Consider the following 20,293-nt stretch of genomic DNA (forward strand, 5'->3'; position numbering starts at 1 on the left):
ACCAGATATGTACACCTTAACACAATATTGTAGACAATATGAAAATATACCAGCGCAATCATCAAGAACAATATTAGACATATCAAGGCACGATCCCCAAGACTGGGCAAGGGTAATTGAAAATTGGGAACAAGATTGTATTAGGTAATCTATTTTGACCAATTTTGACAATAGAACTCAAGCCTTAACCTATTGTGACTGGTGGCAGGCTTATAAAGTAATTTATCCAAATGATTATGCCATCTTACATGATAATTTTACCATTCAAGGCTTTACAAGCTCATTAAAAAAGTATTAATTGGTGAAGATAGATTATTAGATGACACCTTAATAAAACAAAACGAAGCTTTACGTAATTTAGAATTACTATAGATATGTGATTTTAGATACATAAAAAACTATACCAATAAATTTTTTGAGTATTTTGCAGCCACTGGTAAAACAGGTGATAAAACATTACTTGATCGATATCTTCAGAAATTACCCGGAAGCGTAGGAACTAAAATATGGGAAAAATTGGTAGAAAACCCTAAACAAGATACGCTAACCATAGAAGATAGAGTTAATCATGTGTATAACCACTACAAGAAATGTGGGCTTCTACGACATGGTATTTACGAGGCTTCTTTATTTTGCCTCGTGATTACTATCATTTACGGAGTTTATGAAAGAATCCTCGTAATTGTTACATTATAGGACATGCTTTCACGAGGATTTAGTAGAATCCTCGTAGAAAAATATTTTTACGGCGTATTAAAGAGCTCGTGAATATTTAGATATATTTACGGCCTATTTGTATATCTTTAACGGGATAAAAGTTCCCCGTGAATCAATTTCACATTTAAGGCATTTTTTTTGCCCTGTAAATAAGCAACTAATAAAATCACTTAACACATATATATATAATGAACTTAAGTTCTTTTACGGTGGATTAAAGAGCCCGTGAATAAATTTCACATTTAAGGCATCTTTTTTGCCCCGTAAATAAGCAATAAAATTGTTTTTAACTTCCTCGCAAAAATTTAAATAAGCAACTATTAATAAAATCAGTTAAAAAATATATATACAGGAAAATGAAAAAGTGAACTTAAGTTTTTTTTTGCAGTAGATTAAAAAGCCCGTGAATAAATTTCACATTTAAGGCATCTTTTTTGTGCCGTAGATAAGCAATAATTTTTTTTTCACTTCCCGCCAAAAATATTTCACTCCCCACCGAAAACTTTCACTTCCCGGTTTATTTTTTATTTTTATTTGTTTATTTTTTGTTTTTTAGTTATATCGAACAGCTATATATACCAGAAAAAAAAAAAAAAAAAAAAAAAAAAAAAAGAAAAGAAAAGAAAAAGAACTTATGGATTCAGAGTGTGGAAAGAGAGAGAGCCGAATCTCTCATCTATCGATTTCAACCGTGTTGATGCCAGTAATTTGAGGAAAGAAAGCTTGATTTCCTAAACTCGTCTTTCTCAGATTGGGCTCCCGACGGTGTCGATCATTCCGTTACCGACCAGCGAAGAGGTTAGGGTTTTCAACTAGCGACCAAAAATTGAAGTTGAGGAGAGCCACCATGGACGACGGTACGTACCTTGTTAGACTTGCCTCTCTGTTACTTTCATCCTTTCAATCGTTCTACAGGAATCAGAATGTTATTCGAGTTTTTGTTTTCATATGAGCCTTCCCACTTTGAAAATAAATCATATTAGTTACATCCGATTCTGGTATGCAACAGGAGTGTTGCCTTTTTTTGCTCAGTTTCTCTCTCCGAAGCAAACTTATGAAATCCGATTGGTTTTTGTTTTCTTTACAGTCTCTGAGGAAGAAAAGAAGTAGCCTTTGTGGGTGTTGCTGTATTTATTGGCCTGAACTAGCTTTTGTTACAAGAAGGGAGAACCAACCCCTTCATTAAGTGCCAGGTACAACATTTTTGTAATCTATTTATTTATTTTTTATTTTTTTTATTAATCCAACACGTAACCAAAATATTAAAACCAAAAACAAGATCAATTGTAATTTGAAGTACCATTTACTAATTAAAACAAATTGTAAATTGTAAGTGGGTGGTGGAAGTTCTTGTCATTTTTATTCATTTATCATTGCAATAGTTTTTTTTTTTTTAATGCTCCTGGTCCCTTGATTAGCTCTTTGTTTTTAAGCTGTTGTTGTGTTCCATTTTTTAAATGATTCAGCATGTGAGCATTTGTTTATTTTTATTGCAGAAGGATAATGGAGAGTGGTAATGATTAAATTACTTACCAAAATAGAATCAAATGTAGAAAGGAAGTTATAGCCCACATTAGTTCTGTTCTGAAGTTATGAATCAAAGGAAGTTATAAAATGCAAGGGCACTTTCTCCCGGCTTCACCTTTACCTACAATAGAATCAATGGTTTTAAAATACAATGCCTATTACAACATAGAGCACTTGAGGGATTTGTATAAATAAATAAATGAATAAATATATTTTCAGAAATTTAAAGGGTTGTAAGATGAACCAAACTACTCAAGCTTGGCTCATAATCTTCTCAACTAGATTCACTCATGAGATAACCAGCCAAAGGCTAATCAATTTATTGAGATGAACTTGAGCTACGTTCAGTAAGCTAAAAGCACTCTATAAACTAAATGAAAAGCCAATCTGCTTGAACTTGAACCAGGGTTGTCTCCATCAAAACTACCTTGAGACTATCTATGAGTTTGAGCTCATTAATTTTTTGAGGTGAGCTTAAGAATCCTGTGATTCACCATGACTACATTCATTTACAGCTTTCTGTACATATATGTGCGTGCGTAGACTCACATACATATATGTATATGTTAAAATAAGATGTGTAACAGGAGAAAGAGGACCTCTCATTGTGTGGGAATAAACTTCCAAGGCATTCCATCTGCCACGTTAGCATTGAACTGCACCACAATATCCCTGTATAAATAATACCAAGAATACATCAAAACAAGACATCTACAAGAAGAATCAACAAAATACATTACCTTAATCAAGGTCTTGTTAGATGTTTCTAAAAATGAAGGATAACCAAACTAATTATAATCTAGGATATAAAGAACCAATGCATACTCCTGAAACTAGTCACCTCACTCCAATTTGCTGGTTTAAAATGAGCTTAATTTTGAGCTTTACTGTACGATTATGATGGAGTGATATGGTTGATGTATCAGATTTTGAGCAACTGCTCGAGACTGACTTCCAAAGAGTACTCATGTCTTGTTTGTTTCAATTCACTTCTAAAAGCTCCCGATTGTACGTGAGCTAAGAAGGGATGAGAAGGTGATAACCCTCCCTTTATTTGGTAATTTCATAAGAGAAAAAGAAGGAAGAAAAGATGATGATCAATTTCCTTGATTAAGAATTTATAAGAAGAGAAAATAAAAGAAAGAAAAGAACATAAAAGAAAGAAAAGAACATTTTCTTTTGTTAAAATAAAGGATAAAATAGGAACTCACTTCTTCTAGAACAAGGAATAAAATGGGTAATTACTAATTCAGTTTACTTTCCTTCCATTTCTACCAATCTTTGGAGATGGGGGAAAACAAAAATTGATAGGCCAGAGGTGTTCATTTCCTCCCATTTCTCTTGTTTTCTTTCCATAAAGAACTCCCAAATGAGGGATTATTGTTCTAATCCCAGCTTGTATTTTTCTTCCCTTGAATCCCTCCACTTATTTCCACTTTCCCTCCTAAACAGAATTACTAAGCTCTTTCACTGATTGGAACATCAAAAGCACTTTTGTTCCACCTACTGTAAGAGAATCATTCCAAAGAATAGAGATATGCTACCTTGAAAATCAGTGATTCATAAGTGCAAAAGTTTTCATTAAAATAATCATAAACAAACCGAAATAAATATTTTCAGTCTAGAGATTTAATTCGAATCAATGCTGGAGAATTCATGCTTTGAATAATGGAAACAATATAAAACTGTCTTATTTAAGAAGTAAAATTTTAAAAACATACCTGGTGGTGATTGTTCCATCTTGAGTATGCCGAGATATCTTTTCTTCAACACTCTAAAAACAATATGCTTTGGTTTTATTGCTCAGAAAAAGGTTGGGAAAAGAAATTAACTACCAAAATGACAAAACTTATAGAGATTGCCTCACCTCACGGCATTGAACAGTACCCCCATACCCAGTAGCTTGGCAGAACCTCCTATATAGAGGAACCGCTGCATAAGTGCACCCCACCATTGCGAATACCAATCCTGTTAGGTACAAAAGCATCTTCTGTGATTTCTTTTCAGTAGCTGCATGAGTAGCATATTGGTGTTGAAAATCAAGCAAAGAATATGACCTCCTCAAACACCAAGTTCTTAAAGATGAATATCGACCAGGCTTATCAAGCTACCCCATACTAAATTCACGTCTTGTAATCCCATATCTAGTACTATTAATTCCAAGAGAATTACAATTCATCCATAGAGCTTCAGTTAAGTTCCTACATCAAGAACAATAGTTTCATCTACATGTACCAATTCAGGAGACAAAAAAAGGCTCTTAAATTATAACATACACATACATATATACACATGTACATATATACACATGGATAGTAAATAGAGACTCATATCATACACACAAAAAAAGCTCTTAAATTATAACATACACATACATATACACATGGGTACTAAATAGAGACACACATATTATTGAAAGCATATTGAAATGGAAATTTCTATATTGACATTTATGAATGTGCATTACCTTGATTTGTAAAGAACATGATGTAGAGTTTTGTTGAAGTAAGGCAAAAAATTGGTTTTTCTAGAAATCTTGGATAATGACATATTTGGGCGTATCAAAGCGCATGCAATATCATCTAAAACAACAGGAAAATATAAGAAAACAAAAGTTTAATTGCAACACACTCCTTTGCTTAGTTCCCGATGTAAGGAAGCAGAAAACAAATAGCGATTGAAACTTTCTAGCTTCAATCTGCTTGTACTAGGATCCTATACCTCAGCAGCCAAACAAAGATTTTGAGCAAACTGTCCAACAATATATATAATGTGGGCTATAACTGCCAGGGAGAGGTACAAGAATCCCTTGTTGTGTCTCAGATATTGTAAGGCTTCAGACCAGTATCTCATTTTTCTCTTTCCTCTTACTTAATTAACTGATCTCCTACATTGTGTCCAACTGTTCCTGAGTGTAAACTTTCTGGATCTCTTCTTTGAGGGTTTTAGGCCTTTGAGAAGTACTGTATTGAGTGTTTCTCTTGGAACTTGCAGTGTGAATGTGAGCATTCACAAGGTTCTGAAATTCTTGACTAGAAGCCAACAACTGATAATAGGTAGCCGCTTCCAGGATTTTCCCTTCAGATATCAACTTTCAACATAATGATATTATTTTCTTTTCAAATTCTTGCTTAGAAGAACTGATTCTGGACACGGGTTTAGGTATCAAATTATTGGAAACACGTATAAAGGAAATGGAAGTTTGCTATACTTTTGAATATAAAAGAATTACTGTTGCAGAAGGATAATGGAGAGTGGTAATGATTAAATTACTTACCAATATAAAATCAAATGTAGAAAGGAAGTGAGCTTGGTTAGTCACAAGTAATACTGTCTTTCCTGCCAGAGCTCCCATGACATATTCCTGACCATAACATGTATTAATTAGCTTTCAACTTAAAAACAAATGTGGCTGTAGTATAAATTGGTGAGATGAGGATTGTAGTTACATTAAATAAACTGCTTGCGATGTGTGCATCAACAGCGCTGAATGGATCATCCAAGAGATATATATCATTGTTGCTAAAAGAAATTAAGTTATCTTCCCGGATTTGCTTTTGGTTCCTCCTTTTCCTCTATCATTATAGCCCTTGTCTTTTAATTATGTTCGCAGTTGGCCAATGACCATGAAAAGGATTTAAAATTTTCTTTCATAGAATTATATGGACTAGAGTATTTCCTAGCTTGAATGCAAGCTTGATGTATTATTGGTCGTCAATAAGACATGGCTTATTAATATGTTAAAAGACAAGATAGGCTGAAATAATAAATGAAAGGCGAAACCACATAGAAATGCTGAAGAAAAACACAACAGCCCCTCCCATTTAAACCAAGCAGATGATCTTTAGCAAGCCAATGTTCAAAGACTAGACATTTGCAGTATGTCTTGCAACGAACACCAAGAGAATATGACACATTCAAAAAATCTGCCTTGCAATTTGAGAAGCTTTAATAACGTATAATAGGGGATTGTTGTTGAACTCCAGATTTTTAATATCTTCTACCAGGAATGATCAAACATAGCAAAGACCCCTTTCTGCCTTTTCAATACAAAATGCATATATAGACTACCTAATAAAGTTAAGTGCTAATAAGATTTATACTATATATCAATTTTTTGTTCTACAATCTGAGAGAAGAGTTATTTCATTACCAACTTACTCTTTGAAAAGACCCTATTCTTCCTTTATTCACATTATCATGAATATAGTTATATATTCTTCTTCCTAGAATTTTGGCAAATTTTTTTTATATTTTGTGATAGGTTACTAGACAAAATAATTAAGCAAATAGTGATGGATAAAGAATGGATGCACATGACTTACAGGTTATTATATGTAGTGGAGTGTACTTATAAAAGTTAATATTGTCTACATAAAAATTATGTTTAATTAAATGTTAAAGCTTTAATTTTATAGAGTTGATCCAAAGTATTATATGTAGTGGAGTGTACTTATAAAAGTACATTTTTGAAATATTTTTTTTTCTGGCAAGATTGATTATCACCAGTTCATTAGGAGCTGAAGAATCAGAATTTCTATGATTTCAGTCTACAACAAAGGTCAAATACTATGCTTCTTTTATGATTGCACAATTTTAATGCTTTTTATACTCATACTTAGGGAGGTCACGTGCCTTTAAGTGACCAATTTTGCAGTGTATCTTGAACTTTATTACCTTATTGGTACATCGGCCCGTGTGGAGGCCTTTTTTATTTCTTGTTTTAAAATGTTGAAGGCATGGGAGTATGGGATCATCGTATGTGGAGGTTTTGATTGATTGTTGTGGAGGAGAAGTTGTTGATATGTTGTTAATTCACTTGTTTTGGTAGATTATTTGTAATCACCTTGGCAATTCACAGATCATCATGTCAGCCTTGTCCCTAGGAAAAAATAAAAATTCACCTCCTTCATCTCTCTCGAACCCACAATGCTCAAGAAACTCAATACCTTCTTTCAATTTCCCAACTCTTTCCTGTTATTTAGAACACAAATTAATCCATTAGTTTGTTATGAAACAGAAAATTCCATTAATTTGGCAGAACTTCGTAAACTTAGTAAAGAGTCACTGCTTGGTGCAACAGTAAGTATTAAACAATCACTTGCCCAAAAGTCCCAGAAGCAATTGATTGTCCATCATGAATAATGAACAAGCCAGGAGCTAGATTAGCTTAAATGGATCCTCAAATTTATCAATCTAAGAGAGCAAACTGTTTACAAACTCTACATCAATTATGATGGTTTGAGGAAAAAGCTAGGGATGATGGTCGGCAGTTATATACGTATTCCTTTATATGTATGGGTCAACGATTGGTGCATGGTAACGCTATGTAGGTTTGACTCTCAGAGCTATTACTGATTAAAACAAGATAATGAAGGGATTAGTCAGGTGGGGTAGTTTATCTTTACGTGTGTGTAGTTATATCTACACATATAATAGAAAAACCCATTAGATTTTCTAGAAATTAAAGATTTTATTGGTATCCAGAGGCAGCACAAGAGGAAAGGGTCATTTAAATGGTGCATCTTATGTGTTGAAAATGTAGACACATGGAAGGGACATTTTTGTCAAATTTTTTATGTGCATGCTAACAGTAACTCAACGATTGAGCTTTTAGGATAAAATAAATCAATTATTGGTCTTTTGGATGTAAAAATATTTTCCAGGGTTTTAGCATTTAAAAAAATTAAACAAATAGAAACATTTTGTGATATTTTTTCCAAGAAAGGAAACAACTTTTTATTGATAATGGTAATTATATGCAGTACACATGCATATATATGTCCATATCTATGCATTATTTTAGAATTTTAGTGACCCTCCCTGTTCTTTCCCTTGAAGGAATATTGGGTTCACCATTGAATTGAGGCACAATGTTGGGGGCATATTAGAGATCCATATTAGAGATCCATCCATCCATCCCTCTTTTTTTTCTTTTGCTATATTTTGGAACTCCAAAATACATTGTCAACTAAGAGTTGGCCAAATGGTCAGAAAAAAAGTTGGAGAAAATTCGCATCTAGTACCAACCTTAGATTTCCCACCTACTGGATATTTGAACCTTTCAGAGGGCAGATTATTTCTGCATCATTTTTATCAACAAAATCTATAAAATGAGAGACTTACCTTGAAGGCTGGATTATATAGTCGGATCTTCCAAAATTTTTCCTCATTAGGATTATTTGCAACATTTCTGACATATATCAAAAGAGTTTGGAATGCCCTCTTCGCTTTCACATCATCATCCTAGATCCAACAAAAAAAGAGGGAGGGGGCTCATAGAAAGTAACACGTATATAAAACAAAGTTGCAAAATAATAAAGGATGTTGCACGTTTACTTTGAATCAAAAGCACCTTTCTGCTAATGATCATTGTCCTATTCTGAGTGATTTTATCCTAACACCCTCTAAAATAGGATTTTCTGTATACACATAAGCTTAAATTTATTCATAGAAATGAACACCCATTTAATTTCTAACAAGCATGCCAGATGAGCAATGAAGGTAAAATGTTCATAACAAAAGTTATAAGAAGGTTGTACTGTTACAACAAAAGTAACCTCTCCCTGAGAAGAACAAGCATTATATACTGCAATGAGAAAAAGGTTCAATATTCAGAAAACTTACGACTACCTCTTTATCATTCTATATCAATTTATGCTACTATGTCACTGTAGCAACAACAAGCAGTCTATATTCGTTTATATTTTCAGACTTATGATTATCCTACTACAAGCTACCATGACATGACACAAAACAAAATCATTTACCATGTGGTTGCGCATGAGAGATCTTAAACAGTCTCTCATGAGCTCTGCTTTTGTAGCAATAGAAGGCAACGTAGCAGACCAAACTGGCACCGAGTTTTGCAAAATGGGAGAACACTTACAATAATTCAAGTTCTATCGGACTGCTGTAATCTTTGAATAAATAAATATGATATCAAATATCCAAACCTTTTCTTCCTGCATTATAGGTGTGGTAGATTTTAAAGATGCAGGACCTTCTGGAGGCAACCCAAGTCTCCCCCTTTTTTCAGCCTGTGAAGATAAACATACAACTCTGGGGTCATCTAAGAATTCTAGGGATACATCAAGTCACGTTTACATCAACCCAACGCGTCAGAACCTCGTGAGATTATTTACAGGCAGTTACGATTCGCCGTAGAAACCTCGTAAGATTATTTACGGTAGTTACAATTTGCCGTAGAAAACTTTTCTACGGCTTGCGTGGGTGCCTCGTAAATTAATTATTAACGGGAAAATATCCATGCCGTAAATAAGTTTAATATATATAAACGAAATCATTTTCTACGGTGAATCTATTATTTTTTTACGAAATAGATTTTTTCCCGTAAAAAAAATTGATTATTTACGGAACCCTCATACACGAGGGCCTAGAATGCGCCGTGAATAGGTTTCCACGGCGTTTTTGGCCCATCGTAGAAGTCATTTTTTCTTGTAGTGAACATGTTAAAGGCAGAATGTCGACAACGTAAAGAGTCTAAACAAATCAAAAAACAATTTTATTATACGTGTAGACAAATAGATTTTCCACCCCAGTATGGGTGTATGCCTTAGAAGAATTACAATTATAAGCATAATAAACCTAAAAAATATAATATGCGAAAAAGCAAGACCTACAAGAATTTTCGTAATAAAAAACCATATGTTAGAACTAACCCTAGGCAATTCAGAAAGCGACCTTAGTATAAAAGCAAAAGATAAATAAAGATAAAAAGGATAACAAAGACAAGGATAATAAGGTAAATACTTTACCCACAAAAGAAAGACATCACAAATGTTTTATTTGTGGAGATCCAGGACACATTAGACCAAATTGCCCTCATAGATACAAACAGAATCCTATTAAAAGGATACAAGAAAAGATCAACATACTTGAAGATATTGAAGAACAAATAGAGGAATTATATGAACTCGAAAAAATTTATGACTCTGACGATGATAATGAAAGTATATATAGTATCGAGAGCTTATATAGCAACTTTGATAATGATGAAGACTTTGAACAAGGGCTTCATTCAATAGAAGAGTTCGTTCACACTATAAGTAATCCCTCATGTCAGTATAACTTAGTTAGTTTTCAATTTTCTTCTTATAATTGTAAACAGTGCAATACATCTATCAAAAAAGGTCATTACTGTGAAAACCATTGTAAAACTTTATTATGTCATAATTACTATACAAAATATGAAGATAAGCAAGAAAATATTTTAGTCGAATCTATAAACTCAATATATAAACCATCTAATCCAATTCAATTCCCAGTAACATTAGAATTTAGAAAAAAATTAGTTCAAACCTCAGCTATGCTTGATACTGGCGCATCTAAAAGTATAATTCAAAAACGTTTAGTCCCAGACGAAGCCTTAGTAAAGTTAAATTATAATGTTAACATGAGCCAGTATAATAATGAAAAACTTCCAATAACCCATTGTGTTCAAAACATTCCTATATTAATTAATAATGAAAATTTTGTTTTACCCTAGACTTACGTAGTTAATAATATTCCTAGCACCTATGATTTTATCTTAGGATTAAATTTTATAAACTCACTTGCGGGAGGATTTATGTATACTCCTACAGGTTTACAATTTTTTAAGAAAGAAACCTTTATCCCATCTAGAGATCCTTATATTCCTCAAAAAGATAAAGGAGCCATTACATATGTTAATACCTTACCTATGACAAAAGAAACGACAGAAAATTTATTTGATGTATACGAATTTTTAGAAGACGTTTCTGAAGCTTTAATATTTCTTAGTCATCTTGACGAACCAAAGATTTTTCTTAATAATAAAACTATATTAAAAAACCCCAAACTAAACATTGATAATCTTATACGATTAGTTGAAACTACAGAAATTTTAGGTGAAGACCCCCAGAAACACTGGCATAAAAATAAAATTGAAGCAAAATTAAATATAATAAATCCTTTTATAACTATAAAAACACAAGATAATCCTCATACCTTAGACGATCAAGAAGAATTCCAAAAACAAATTAAGGAACTGTTATCACTAAAAGTAATAAGAAAAAGTAATAATCGACATAAGAGTCCAGCTTTTATGGTTCGAAATCATGCCGAAATAAAAAAAGGAAAGACTCGTATGGTTATAAATTATAAAAGATTAAATGACAATACCTATGATGATAGTTATAAAATCCCTAATAAATTTTTTTTAATAAATCGAATCCAAGATAGAAAATGATTTTCTAAATTTGACTGTAAATCAGGATTTTGGCAAATCCGAATGGCCGATGAATCCATTGAATGGACAGCGTTCACATGTCCTGAAGGACATTATGAGTGGTTTGTTATGCCTTTTGGATTAAAAAATGCGCCATAAGAATTTCAGCGTAAAATGGATACTATATTTAATAAACACTCAAAATTCTGTTGTGTTTACATCGACGATATCTTAGTCTTCAGTCAAACTAAAGAAGAACATAGAAAACATCTTGAACTTATATTCAACGAGTTTATAACACAAGGACTCATTATAAGTAGTAAAAAGATAATATTAGAAAAACAAGATATTGAATTCTTAGGTTTATACATAAAAGATGGAAAAATAGAATTACAATCCCATATTGTCAAAAAGATTCTAGACTTTCCTGATAAATTAGAAGAAACTAAGTTGTTACAAGCATTTTTAGGATTGTTAAACTATGGTCGCAATTTTATTCCAAAATTAGGACAACTAGTAGGACCTTTATATTCAAAACTCAGAAAACATGGTCAAAAGTATTTCAATACCCAAGATATAGAGTTAGTTAAGAAAATTAAATCTTTAGTCTCTCAGTTAGAATCTTTACAACTCCCACTTGAAAATAGTTATAAAATTATTCAAACAGATGCATCAGCTCAAGGATGGGCAGGATTACTTTTTCAAAGACCAACAAAAGAATCTTCTCGAGATGAAGAACAAATTTGTCGCCATGCTAGTGGAACTTTTAATAAAGCACAATCTATTTTACCCTCAACAGATCTAGAAATTATAGGGGTAACCAACTCTATTGAAAATTTTTAGATATTCCATGATAAAGAATTTCTTATACGAACAGATTGTGATAATATAGTTAAATTTGCAAATAAAGCAAAACAACAGCGGATGTCTGCTAAGAGATGGATTTCCTTTATTGACTGTATTACTGGAAGAGGTTTTAAACCTATATTTGAACATGTCAGAGGAAAAGATAATTATTTAGCAGATATTCTATCTCGTTTACTAATCGATTGTTAAATTTTGCAGGAATGGAGAATAAGAGCAATAATAGCTATAGCCTTATACCAGGCACTTCTAATCCTCTTTTAATTATCCAAAACCCAGCTCAACAGTTCCGCGCTAGACATGATCTTTTTCCTGACCAAAAACTTATTTTAGATAATATTTGGTTTTCTAGAAACAACCCCGATAGAACCCTCGTTAGAAATCTAAACACTTTAAGTGAATATTTCGTATCATCTAATAAAGCATATCAGAATTTACAACAAGAACATGAGACGCTTATATCTCATTATAAAAAGTTAAATTTAGCTTATCAAAAGACGACAGCAAATCTCATAGAACTAACTATTTCTGAGCAATGGACTAATGAAGATGAAAATCTTTAAAAAGTTCAATTTCTGTTGGTACAAACCAAGTATGCCAAGTTACTACACCTGTTTTCTCCCACCTACAGAGAATCCTGAGACAACAAGTTGAGCTCTTTCCAGACAACATCAAAGAACTTATTCTTGAAGAAATTAAATCAGATGGGCTCAAGGAATGGGTTGATATCCAAAATTACCTCAGAAACAACAGTCCACCCAAAGGCACCCGTTATAACTATACTTTCATACGATTAATACAAACAAGCACTGACATACCAATAGCCATTATCTTGTTAAATATATACCCTATTTTCTTTATTCCTTTTGAAGTACCCAGAAAAACCCTTTTCTCTATCAAATCAACCATTTGTTACTTAAGCAAGTTATTAGAATTAGGAATGATCTATAGTTTCATCATACCCAAGGATACTCCCTTAGAATATCTAAATTCTTTATGTAATTTTCCCAATCGTTTAAACCAAGCCATTGCGTTCGAACAAAAACTAACTCAAAATTTTATGCCATAAAGTCCAATTCTCCTTCAAATCCATAGTACTTCTCCAGAATGGGTAAAGGATGAAGCTATAATTTTGGGACAACATCAAATTTACATTCATTCTGATCCAACTGAAGTCAAAATTCTTACCCAACATGTTGATTTTGTAAATAACTTTCGTAATGAGATAGAACTAGCTACCTTTAACCATCTGGTGTACTATAAAGCCTATCGACAAATTAACCCAAGCTATAATCCTGGTTTCAGACTCTATGATCATAATATCAACATGTAAATTTTTGTTAAAGCAAGAATTCCTCATGTCATTAAGTCTCCTCTAGAGATTGAAATATCCCCAGAAGTTAAATAAATAATAAATGAAGAAAAGATGTTATTAGAACAGTTTAATCTTGCTTATAGAAATGAAGAAATCAGCTCACCAGACAGTATTGATGAATACCTGGCCCGCAGGCATGCCAGAGCAAGAATTGACAATCCAACAGATAACACTACCGACAGAAATTTGTCCAATATGCAAGAATTTTAGTCAAAAATAGATCCTTAACAGTGTACAGTTAAAAGCAAATCCACCGAAAGGAAATTCTCAACAGCAAAAATAGATATAATTCTCCAGAAGAAGCCATCAACAGTTCAGCAATAATTCATGTCATCTTATCTCTAAAGCATCTTGAATCTCAACCATCCATGCAGCATCTTCAAGCTCAACCACCGATTCATCCCCCTCTTCTGCTATAAAAGGAGCCTCTCTGCTCAAGTAAAGATCATCGAGTTTTAGAACAAACAAGTCTCGAACCATCAAACATCCCAGCCTTCAGTTTCCAGTGTGTTTTCTTTTGTGACTTCCTTCAATATATTTCCTTTGTAACATATAGTGTGAGAGTGTATCCATGTATAAACAGTGTGTATCTATGTATATATTTTCCATGAAATAAATAATCCAGTTTGCTCCTGTTCAACAAATTTCTTTTCCTTATTTAATATTTTCAGTACCTTCGGGCAAAAGACTTCTGTCGACAAATAGATCAAATATATAGATTTTATTTAGCAAAACAGTGTAGATCCTAGAATTTTCTTGAATCCAACCAGTACAAGGAGTCTTCGTTTTAATTTATCAATTTCTTTTGTGAGTTGACTCGAACTGTTGGCTTGTTGACCCGTTCTTTGCCGGAGTTCAGGCGTTTCTACAGGGCGTTATCAGAGCATTATCAGGTTCGACAGTCATTTCTGTGATTTAATTGTTAAATTGATTCTATGTTATTTTGCATGCTTCTATCCGGTTAGATCCATCCCAATTTTGGTATCAGAATTATACTATTTCGTTAAATTTAATTTATATATGCGATATTTTGTCTAAAGAAGTCTATAAGTCTTTATTAAGTTACTGTATAATTTTAATTTACCTTAAAAAATTAAAAAGAAAAGAAAAAATATTAAATATTTTGTTCAAAAACATTGCTGTAATTTTATTTCATGATCTAAGGCTTTTTATTATATTAAAATATTACTTTGGGTCATTTTAGTAATATAAGTTCTTTTGTGGTATAAAGCATAAAGTGGAATCTATTTTAAAGAAATATTTTCTAGGTCAATCCTTTAGTGAAAATCAAGACCTCGTTTCTATTTTAGAGTAACATTTGGGCCTTAAGCCCATGTATTAGTAATAATCCCCTTAAAAAAAACTTGTAGGATTAATGATTGATAATAGCCGTGACGGCCGAACCAATGGTGGAAGACAAGGACCAATGATAGCAACTAGCAAGAATAATTTTGAAAGGATTTGTTTTTTTAGCAGATGAGATGATAATATTTTTAAAATATATATAATTATAATTGAGAATTTTTTATTTTAGGGATATAAAAATTGGGCTGCTATCCTTTCCTTTGGGCCACATTAAAGTCGTTTCGGTGAAACATATATATGTAAGCCCAGCCCACTTTTGAATTCTTAAAAACAAAATGATTATTAAATAGAAGAATAGTAGTAATTACTGTACGAGGGCAGTTTTTTTAATTATCATTCCAAAGATTTGAGATATTTGTCAAATTTGAATTGATTGAGCAAAAGCGTTTTTTTTCATTGACCATAAATTGTCAATTATTTATAGTTTTTTACTGGGAATTGTAGCTTGTAAATGTTGCCTTTTCATAGAAATTTTTTTATTTTTAGGTAAAAACCAGTTAAATAACCTTGAATCTCCACTAATAAAATTATAACCTCCCGCCGTGCGCCCTTCAATTTGACAAGTTCTTCAATCTCCATCGTTTTCATCATAAATCTACATAGATTATTCAATCTTATTTATATATATATACTTAGCTTTGCGAGTTTTTGAATTAGTTTATAACTAATAATCATACCGTATTAACCAGTGCACACACAAATTTTGTTCTTTGCAAATAAAGACAAAATATAGGTAAAATAATAATTTATTAAATCAGGAATATTTGGAATACAATCCTTTGTGAATGACCTTAGAATTTGATGAAGAACGGCACGACGTTGGATGTGCTTATTGTTAATCACTGTGGGATGTGGGATTTGATGCTTGATGTTCTTCGCTTTTGGGTTTAGATTCTGAATTTGTGTCTCTGACTTCTAAGTCTATGAATTTCTGAGTCTCCTCTGAATTTGTGTACCCCTTTTTCCTTCTTTCAGGCCTCTATTTATAGGCTTTTTGGATTAATGGGATGATGATATGTGTCATCTCCTGATAAGGATAAAATTATAATTGGATCGCGCCGGTTATATTATGATAATTATTCTTAAAAATAATTATTCCAAATATATTTCATTAGGAATATTATCTTTTCATTTAATCATCTAGGCTGGGTTAATTAAATAATTTAAGCGGACCGAGTCTTGACCAATTAAATAACTTAATTAAACATTAGGCCTATATTTAATGGGTCCATTTGTTAAAACCAAAGCCCACTAAATTTTAGTATCTACAAATTGCCCCCACTTCGAGTCTCAAGATTAACAGGACTTATCTCATTTTTTAAGTGGGACTTGAAGTATCCAATTTTTTTTTTTTTTTTTTTTTTTTTTTTTTTTTTTTTTTTTTATCAATTTTGGATTGGAATTTGACTTTCCTATTTGAATTGAATTGTCCAAATCCCAATACAACTTGGAGGTATCTTATTGCCTATATATACCCTCAATATTGTAAGGTTTGACATCCATTCCAATAATCTCTAAAGACTTGTCAGATCACAACTTTTGAAGACTGTTGGATTGCAGCCTCTGCTTGAACACAAATAATTGGTATTTTTTTTTTCCCTTCTTTTTTTTCTTCTTCTTCATTTTTTTTTTTTTTTTTTTTTTTTTTTTCACGCTTGCTGGAGAATGAAATTTGTATACACAAATTTTGTTCTCTGCAAATAAAGACAAAATATGGGCAAAATAATAATTTATTAAATCAGAAATATTTGGAGTATAATTCTTTGTAATATCTTTTACAAAAAGAATGGTCCTCTGATTCAATCTCCTTTTTGTTGTTGGTTGGATTTAAGGGCTGTACGAACTTGTTCTTGAATCACCGTGGAATTTAATGAAGAACGGCACGTCGTTGGATGTGCTTGTTCTTGATCACCATGGGATTTGATGAAGAACGGCACGTTGTTGGATGTGCTTGATGTTCTTCGCTTTTAGGTTTGGATTCTGAATTTGTGTCTCTGACTTCTGACTTTCTGGATTTCTGAGTCTCTGGACTTCTGAATTCTGAATCTCTGGATTTCTGGACTCTGAATTTGTGTCCCCTTTTTTCTTCCTCCAAGCCTCTATTTATAGACTTCTTAGATTAATAGGATGATGACACTTGTCATCTCAGGATAAAAAATAAAAAATATAAAAAAAAAAATCATAATTGGACCGGGCCGGTTATATTATGATAATTATCCTTAAAATTAATTATTCTAAATATATTTTATTAGGAATAATTATCTTTTTCTAGGCTGTGTTAATTAAATAATTTAAGTGGATCAAGCCAACACCAATTAAATAACTTAATTAAACATTAGGCCCATATTTAATGGGTCCATTTGTTAAAATCAAAACTCACTAAATTTTAGTGTCTACAAAGCTCCCCCACTTCGAGTTCCAAAATTAATAGGATTTATTCTTCTTCTTCTTTTTTTTTTTTTTTTTTTCACTTTCCTATCTAACTTTGGATTGTAAGATTTCCTCTTTTGCTTTCCTATCTAACTTTGGATTGGAATTTTACTTTTCTATTTGAACAAAATTATCCAAATCCCAAAACAACTTGGAGGTATTTTGTTGCCTATATATACCCTCAATATTGTATGGTTTGACATCAATTCTAATAATCTTTGAAGACTTGTCAGATCACAATTTTTAAGACTGTGTTGGATTGCGACCTCTGCTCTAACAAATAATTGGTATGACTGTCTTCTTTTTTTTTTTTTTTCTTTTTTTTTTTTTTTTTCTCTCTTCCACGCTTACTGGAGAATGAATTTTTTTTTTTTTTTCCCCCTTCTCTCTCCACGCTTACTAGAGCAAAATTTTTTATTTTATTTTATTTTTTCTCTCCACGCTTGTTAGAGAAAGAATTTTTATTTTATTTTATTTTTTTCATGCTTGTTGGAAGAATTTCCTTTTTTATTACTATTTATATATATATTTCTCTGTTAGTCCCTCTAGGACCCATTGTTCCTTCAGAACGCAACTAGTCCGTAAGGATCCATTGTTCCTTCGGAACGCATTTAGTCCGTAAGGACTTATTGTTCATTCGGAACGCAACGAGTCCGTAAGGATCCATTGTTCCTTCGGAACCAAAATCTTCCATGCATGCCAATTCACACTTTTGATTTATTTATTTATTTATTTTTATTTTATTTTTCAAGTGCTAACACCTTTTTTTTTTTTCTTTTTTTCAGGGGCTGCTAGTCAACAATGGTATTTTTCAAGAGTTTCAAGCCCTATACTATCACCATTTTGGCGCGAGAACAGATTCTAAGAGGTCATGCCACCAACACAGACAATGTCGTCAACAGCCACGAAATCAACTCGGAGAGCAACGAGATATGTAGACCTAGGGAAGCTTTACCAACAGCTTAGACAACATTGTCAACACCCGTTGCCAGAGCGTCTTCATCAGCCATAGATCATCCAATAGCCATTGATAGAGCGAGGCCAAACTCCGAGAGGTCATGCGTCCAGCACAGATAGTGTCATCAGCAGCCATGAATCAATCTAGATAGCAACGACAGATGCAGGTGGAGAGAGGTTTTACCACTAGTTTAGACAACGTTGTCAACACCCGCCGCCAGAACGTCTTCATCAACCATGGATTATCCAACAGCCATTGATGGAGCGAGACCAAACTCCGAGAGGTCATGCGATCAGCACAAATAGTGTCGTCAGCAGTCATGAATCAATCTAGATAACAACAACAGATGCAGATGGAGAGAGGTTTTACCACTAGCTCAGACAACGTTGTCAACACCCACCGCCAGAACGTCTTTATCAACCATGGATCATCCAATAACCATTGATAAAGCGAGACCAAACTCCGAGAGGTCATGCGACCAGCACAGACAGTGTTGTCAGCAGCCATGAATCAATCCCGATAGCAACGACAAATGTAGATGGAAAGAGGTTTTACCATTAGCTCAGACAATGTTGTCAATACCTGCCGCAAGAACGTCTTCATCAGCCATGGATTATCCAACAGCCATTGATGGAGCGAGACCAAACTTCGAGAGGTCATACGACCAACACAGACAGTGTCGTCAGCAGCCATAAATCAATCCAGATAGCAACGACAGATGTAGATGCAGTCTATTAGCCTTCATTCGCCACAGATCAGACAAAAACCATTCAGAGAGTAAGAACAAACTCCAAGAGGTCATACCACCAGTATCTTTTGCCATTATCAGTTTGATGATGATTTCAAGCCGAAGCTCCACCAAAAGATTTGACTCAGTGTACAAGTTTACTCATGCACCAGACATCAGTAACAACTTCACAAGAAGTTACCGAGTTACGCAAGTGTGCTTGTGCATATCTGTCTCGAAGATAGAGCTTTACCTATTTTGATTTGGGAAGCCTTATGTAGTTCAAGCTTGAGTTTGACATGGATTGGCTTTTAATTTGAAGATAGTTTAGACTCATATCAAGGAGCATATTTATCATTCTCGTGTATTTGAGTAAACTCTTACAAATTTTCATTTCGATTAATAAAAGCATCAAGAGTTTTATTTATTCCGTCGTTCACAGTTTAAACTCTTGCGGGCCATGAGTATAGTAAGAATTTTTTTTTTTTTTTTTTTTTTTTTTTTTCATGGATGATTGAACTTGGAACAAACCTCCAATGCCTACGTACCTTTATAGGGATCAAGTCAATGACATAGTTCGGTTAAAAATAACTTCTTCTTTTTTTTTAATTCGGGCCGTACACAGTTTTAGCTCATGCGGGCCAGGAACATAGTGTAGTTTAAGCTCATACGATCAGGAGCATAGTGCAGTTTAAGCTCATACGATCAGGAGTATTGCCTTCATGGGTAGTAGCACTTCAGGAACTTGCCATTAATGGGCTCCACTCTTACTCCGTCTTCATCAATAAAGATATGCGCCGTTAGTATAAACTTCACGAACAACATATGGTCCATCCCATTTGGATACAAATTTATTTCCCTTGCAATTCATAACAATTAGTTTACGAATAACTAATACTAATTCTCGAACTTGAAATGATCGAGATCGAACTTTCTTCTTAAATACTTTCGAAAGTCGAGCTTGATAACACTCTAGTTGTTGTTAAGCTTCTAATCTCTTTCCATCTAATGCTTCCAGTTCTTGAAGACGTAAGATGACATTTTCTTCACTTGTAAGACCTTCTTGTATGGCTATCCTTAATGAAGGGATCTGTTGTTCCAATAGAAGAACCGCTTCCA

The 20,293-nt window shown here is 33.1% G+C and overlaps 2 long non-coding RNA genes across 4 annotated transcripts; one reads left to right on the forward strand and one right to left on the reverse strand.

Annotated features, from left to right (window-relative positions):
- Positions 1-1,332: 1,332 nt before the first annotated feature.
- LOC132300538 (uncharacterized) lies at positions 1,333-19,604 on the forward strand. 3 transcript variants are annotated; one of them, XR_009480481.1, is made up of 4 exons: positions 1,333-1,574; positions 1,805-1,910; positions 12,521-14,587; positions 18,275-19,604. It is a non-coding gene; the product is annotated as an uncharacterized LOC132300538 (long non-coding RNA). The 3 variants fall into 3 exon arrangements; XR_009480483.1 differs by lacking the exon at positions 12,521-14,587; XR_009480482.1 differs by lacking the exons at positions 12,521-14,587; positions 18,275-19,604 and adding an exon at positions 6,509-6,584.
- On the reverse strand, positions 2,856-4,175 carry LOC132300539 (uncharacterized). Its single transcript, XR_009480484.1, has 3 exons — positions 4,112-4,175; positions 3,966-4,018; positions 2,856-2,916 (listed from the first exon to the last, which is right to left on the reverse strand). It is a non-coding gene; the product is annotated as an uncharacterized LOC132300539 (long non-coding RNA).
- Positions 19,605-20,293: the final 689 nt, after the last annotated feature.

This window comes from Cornus florida, unplaced genomic scaffold (assembly GCF_030987335.1).
Source record: "Cornus florida cultivar Cherokee Brave unplaced genomic scaffold, ASM3098733v1 CherokeeBrave_3.0.0_Hap2_Chr03, whole genome shotgun sequence".
Classification (NCBI taxonomy): Eukaryota; Viridiplantae; Streptophyta; class Magnoliopsida; order Cornales; family Cornaceae; genus Cornus; species Cornus florida.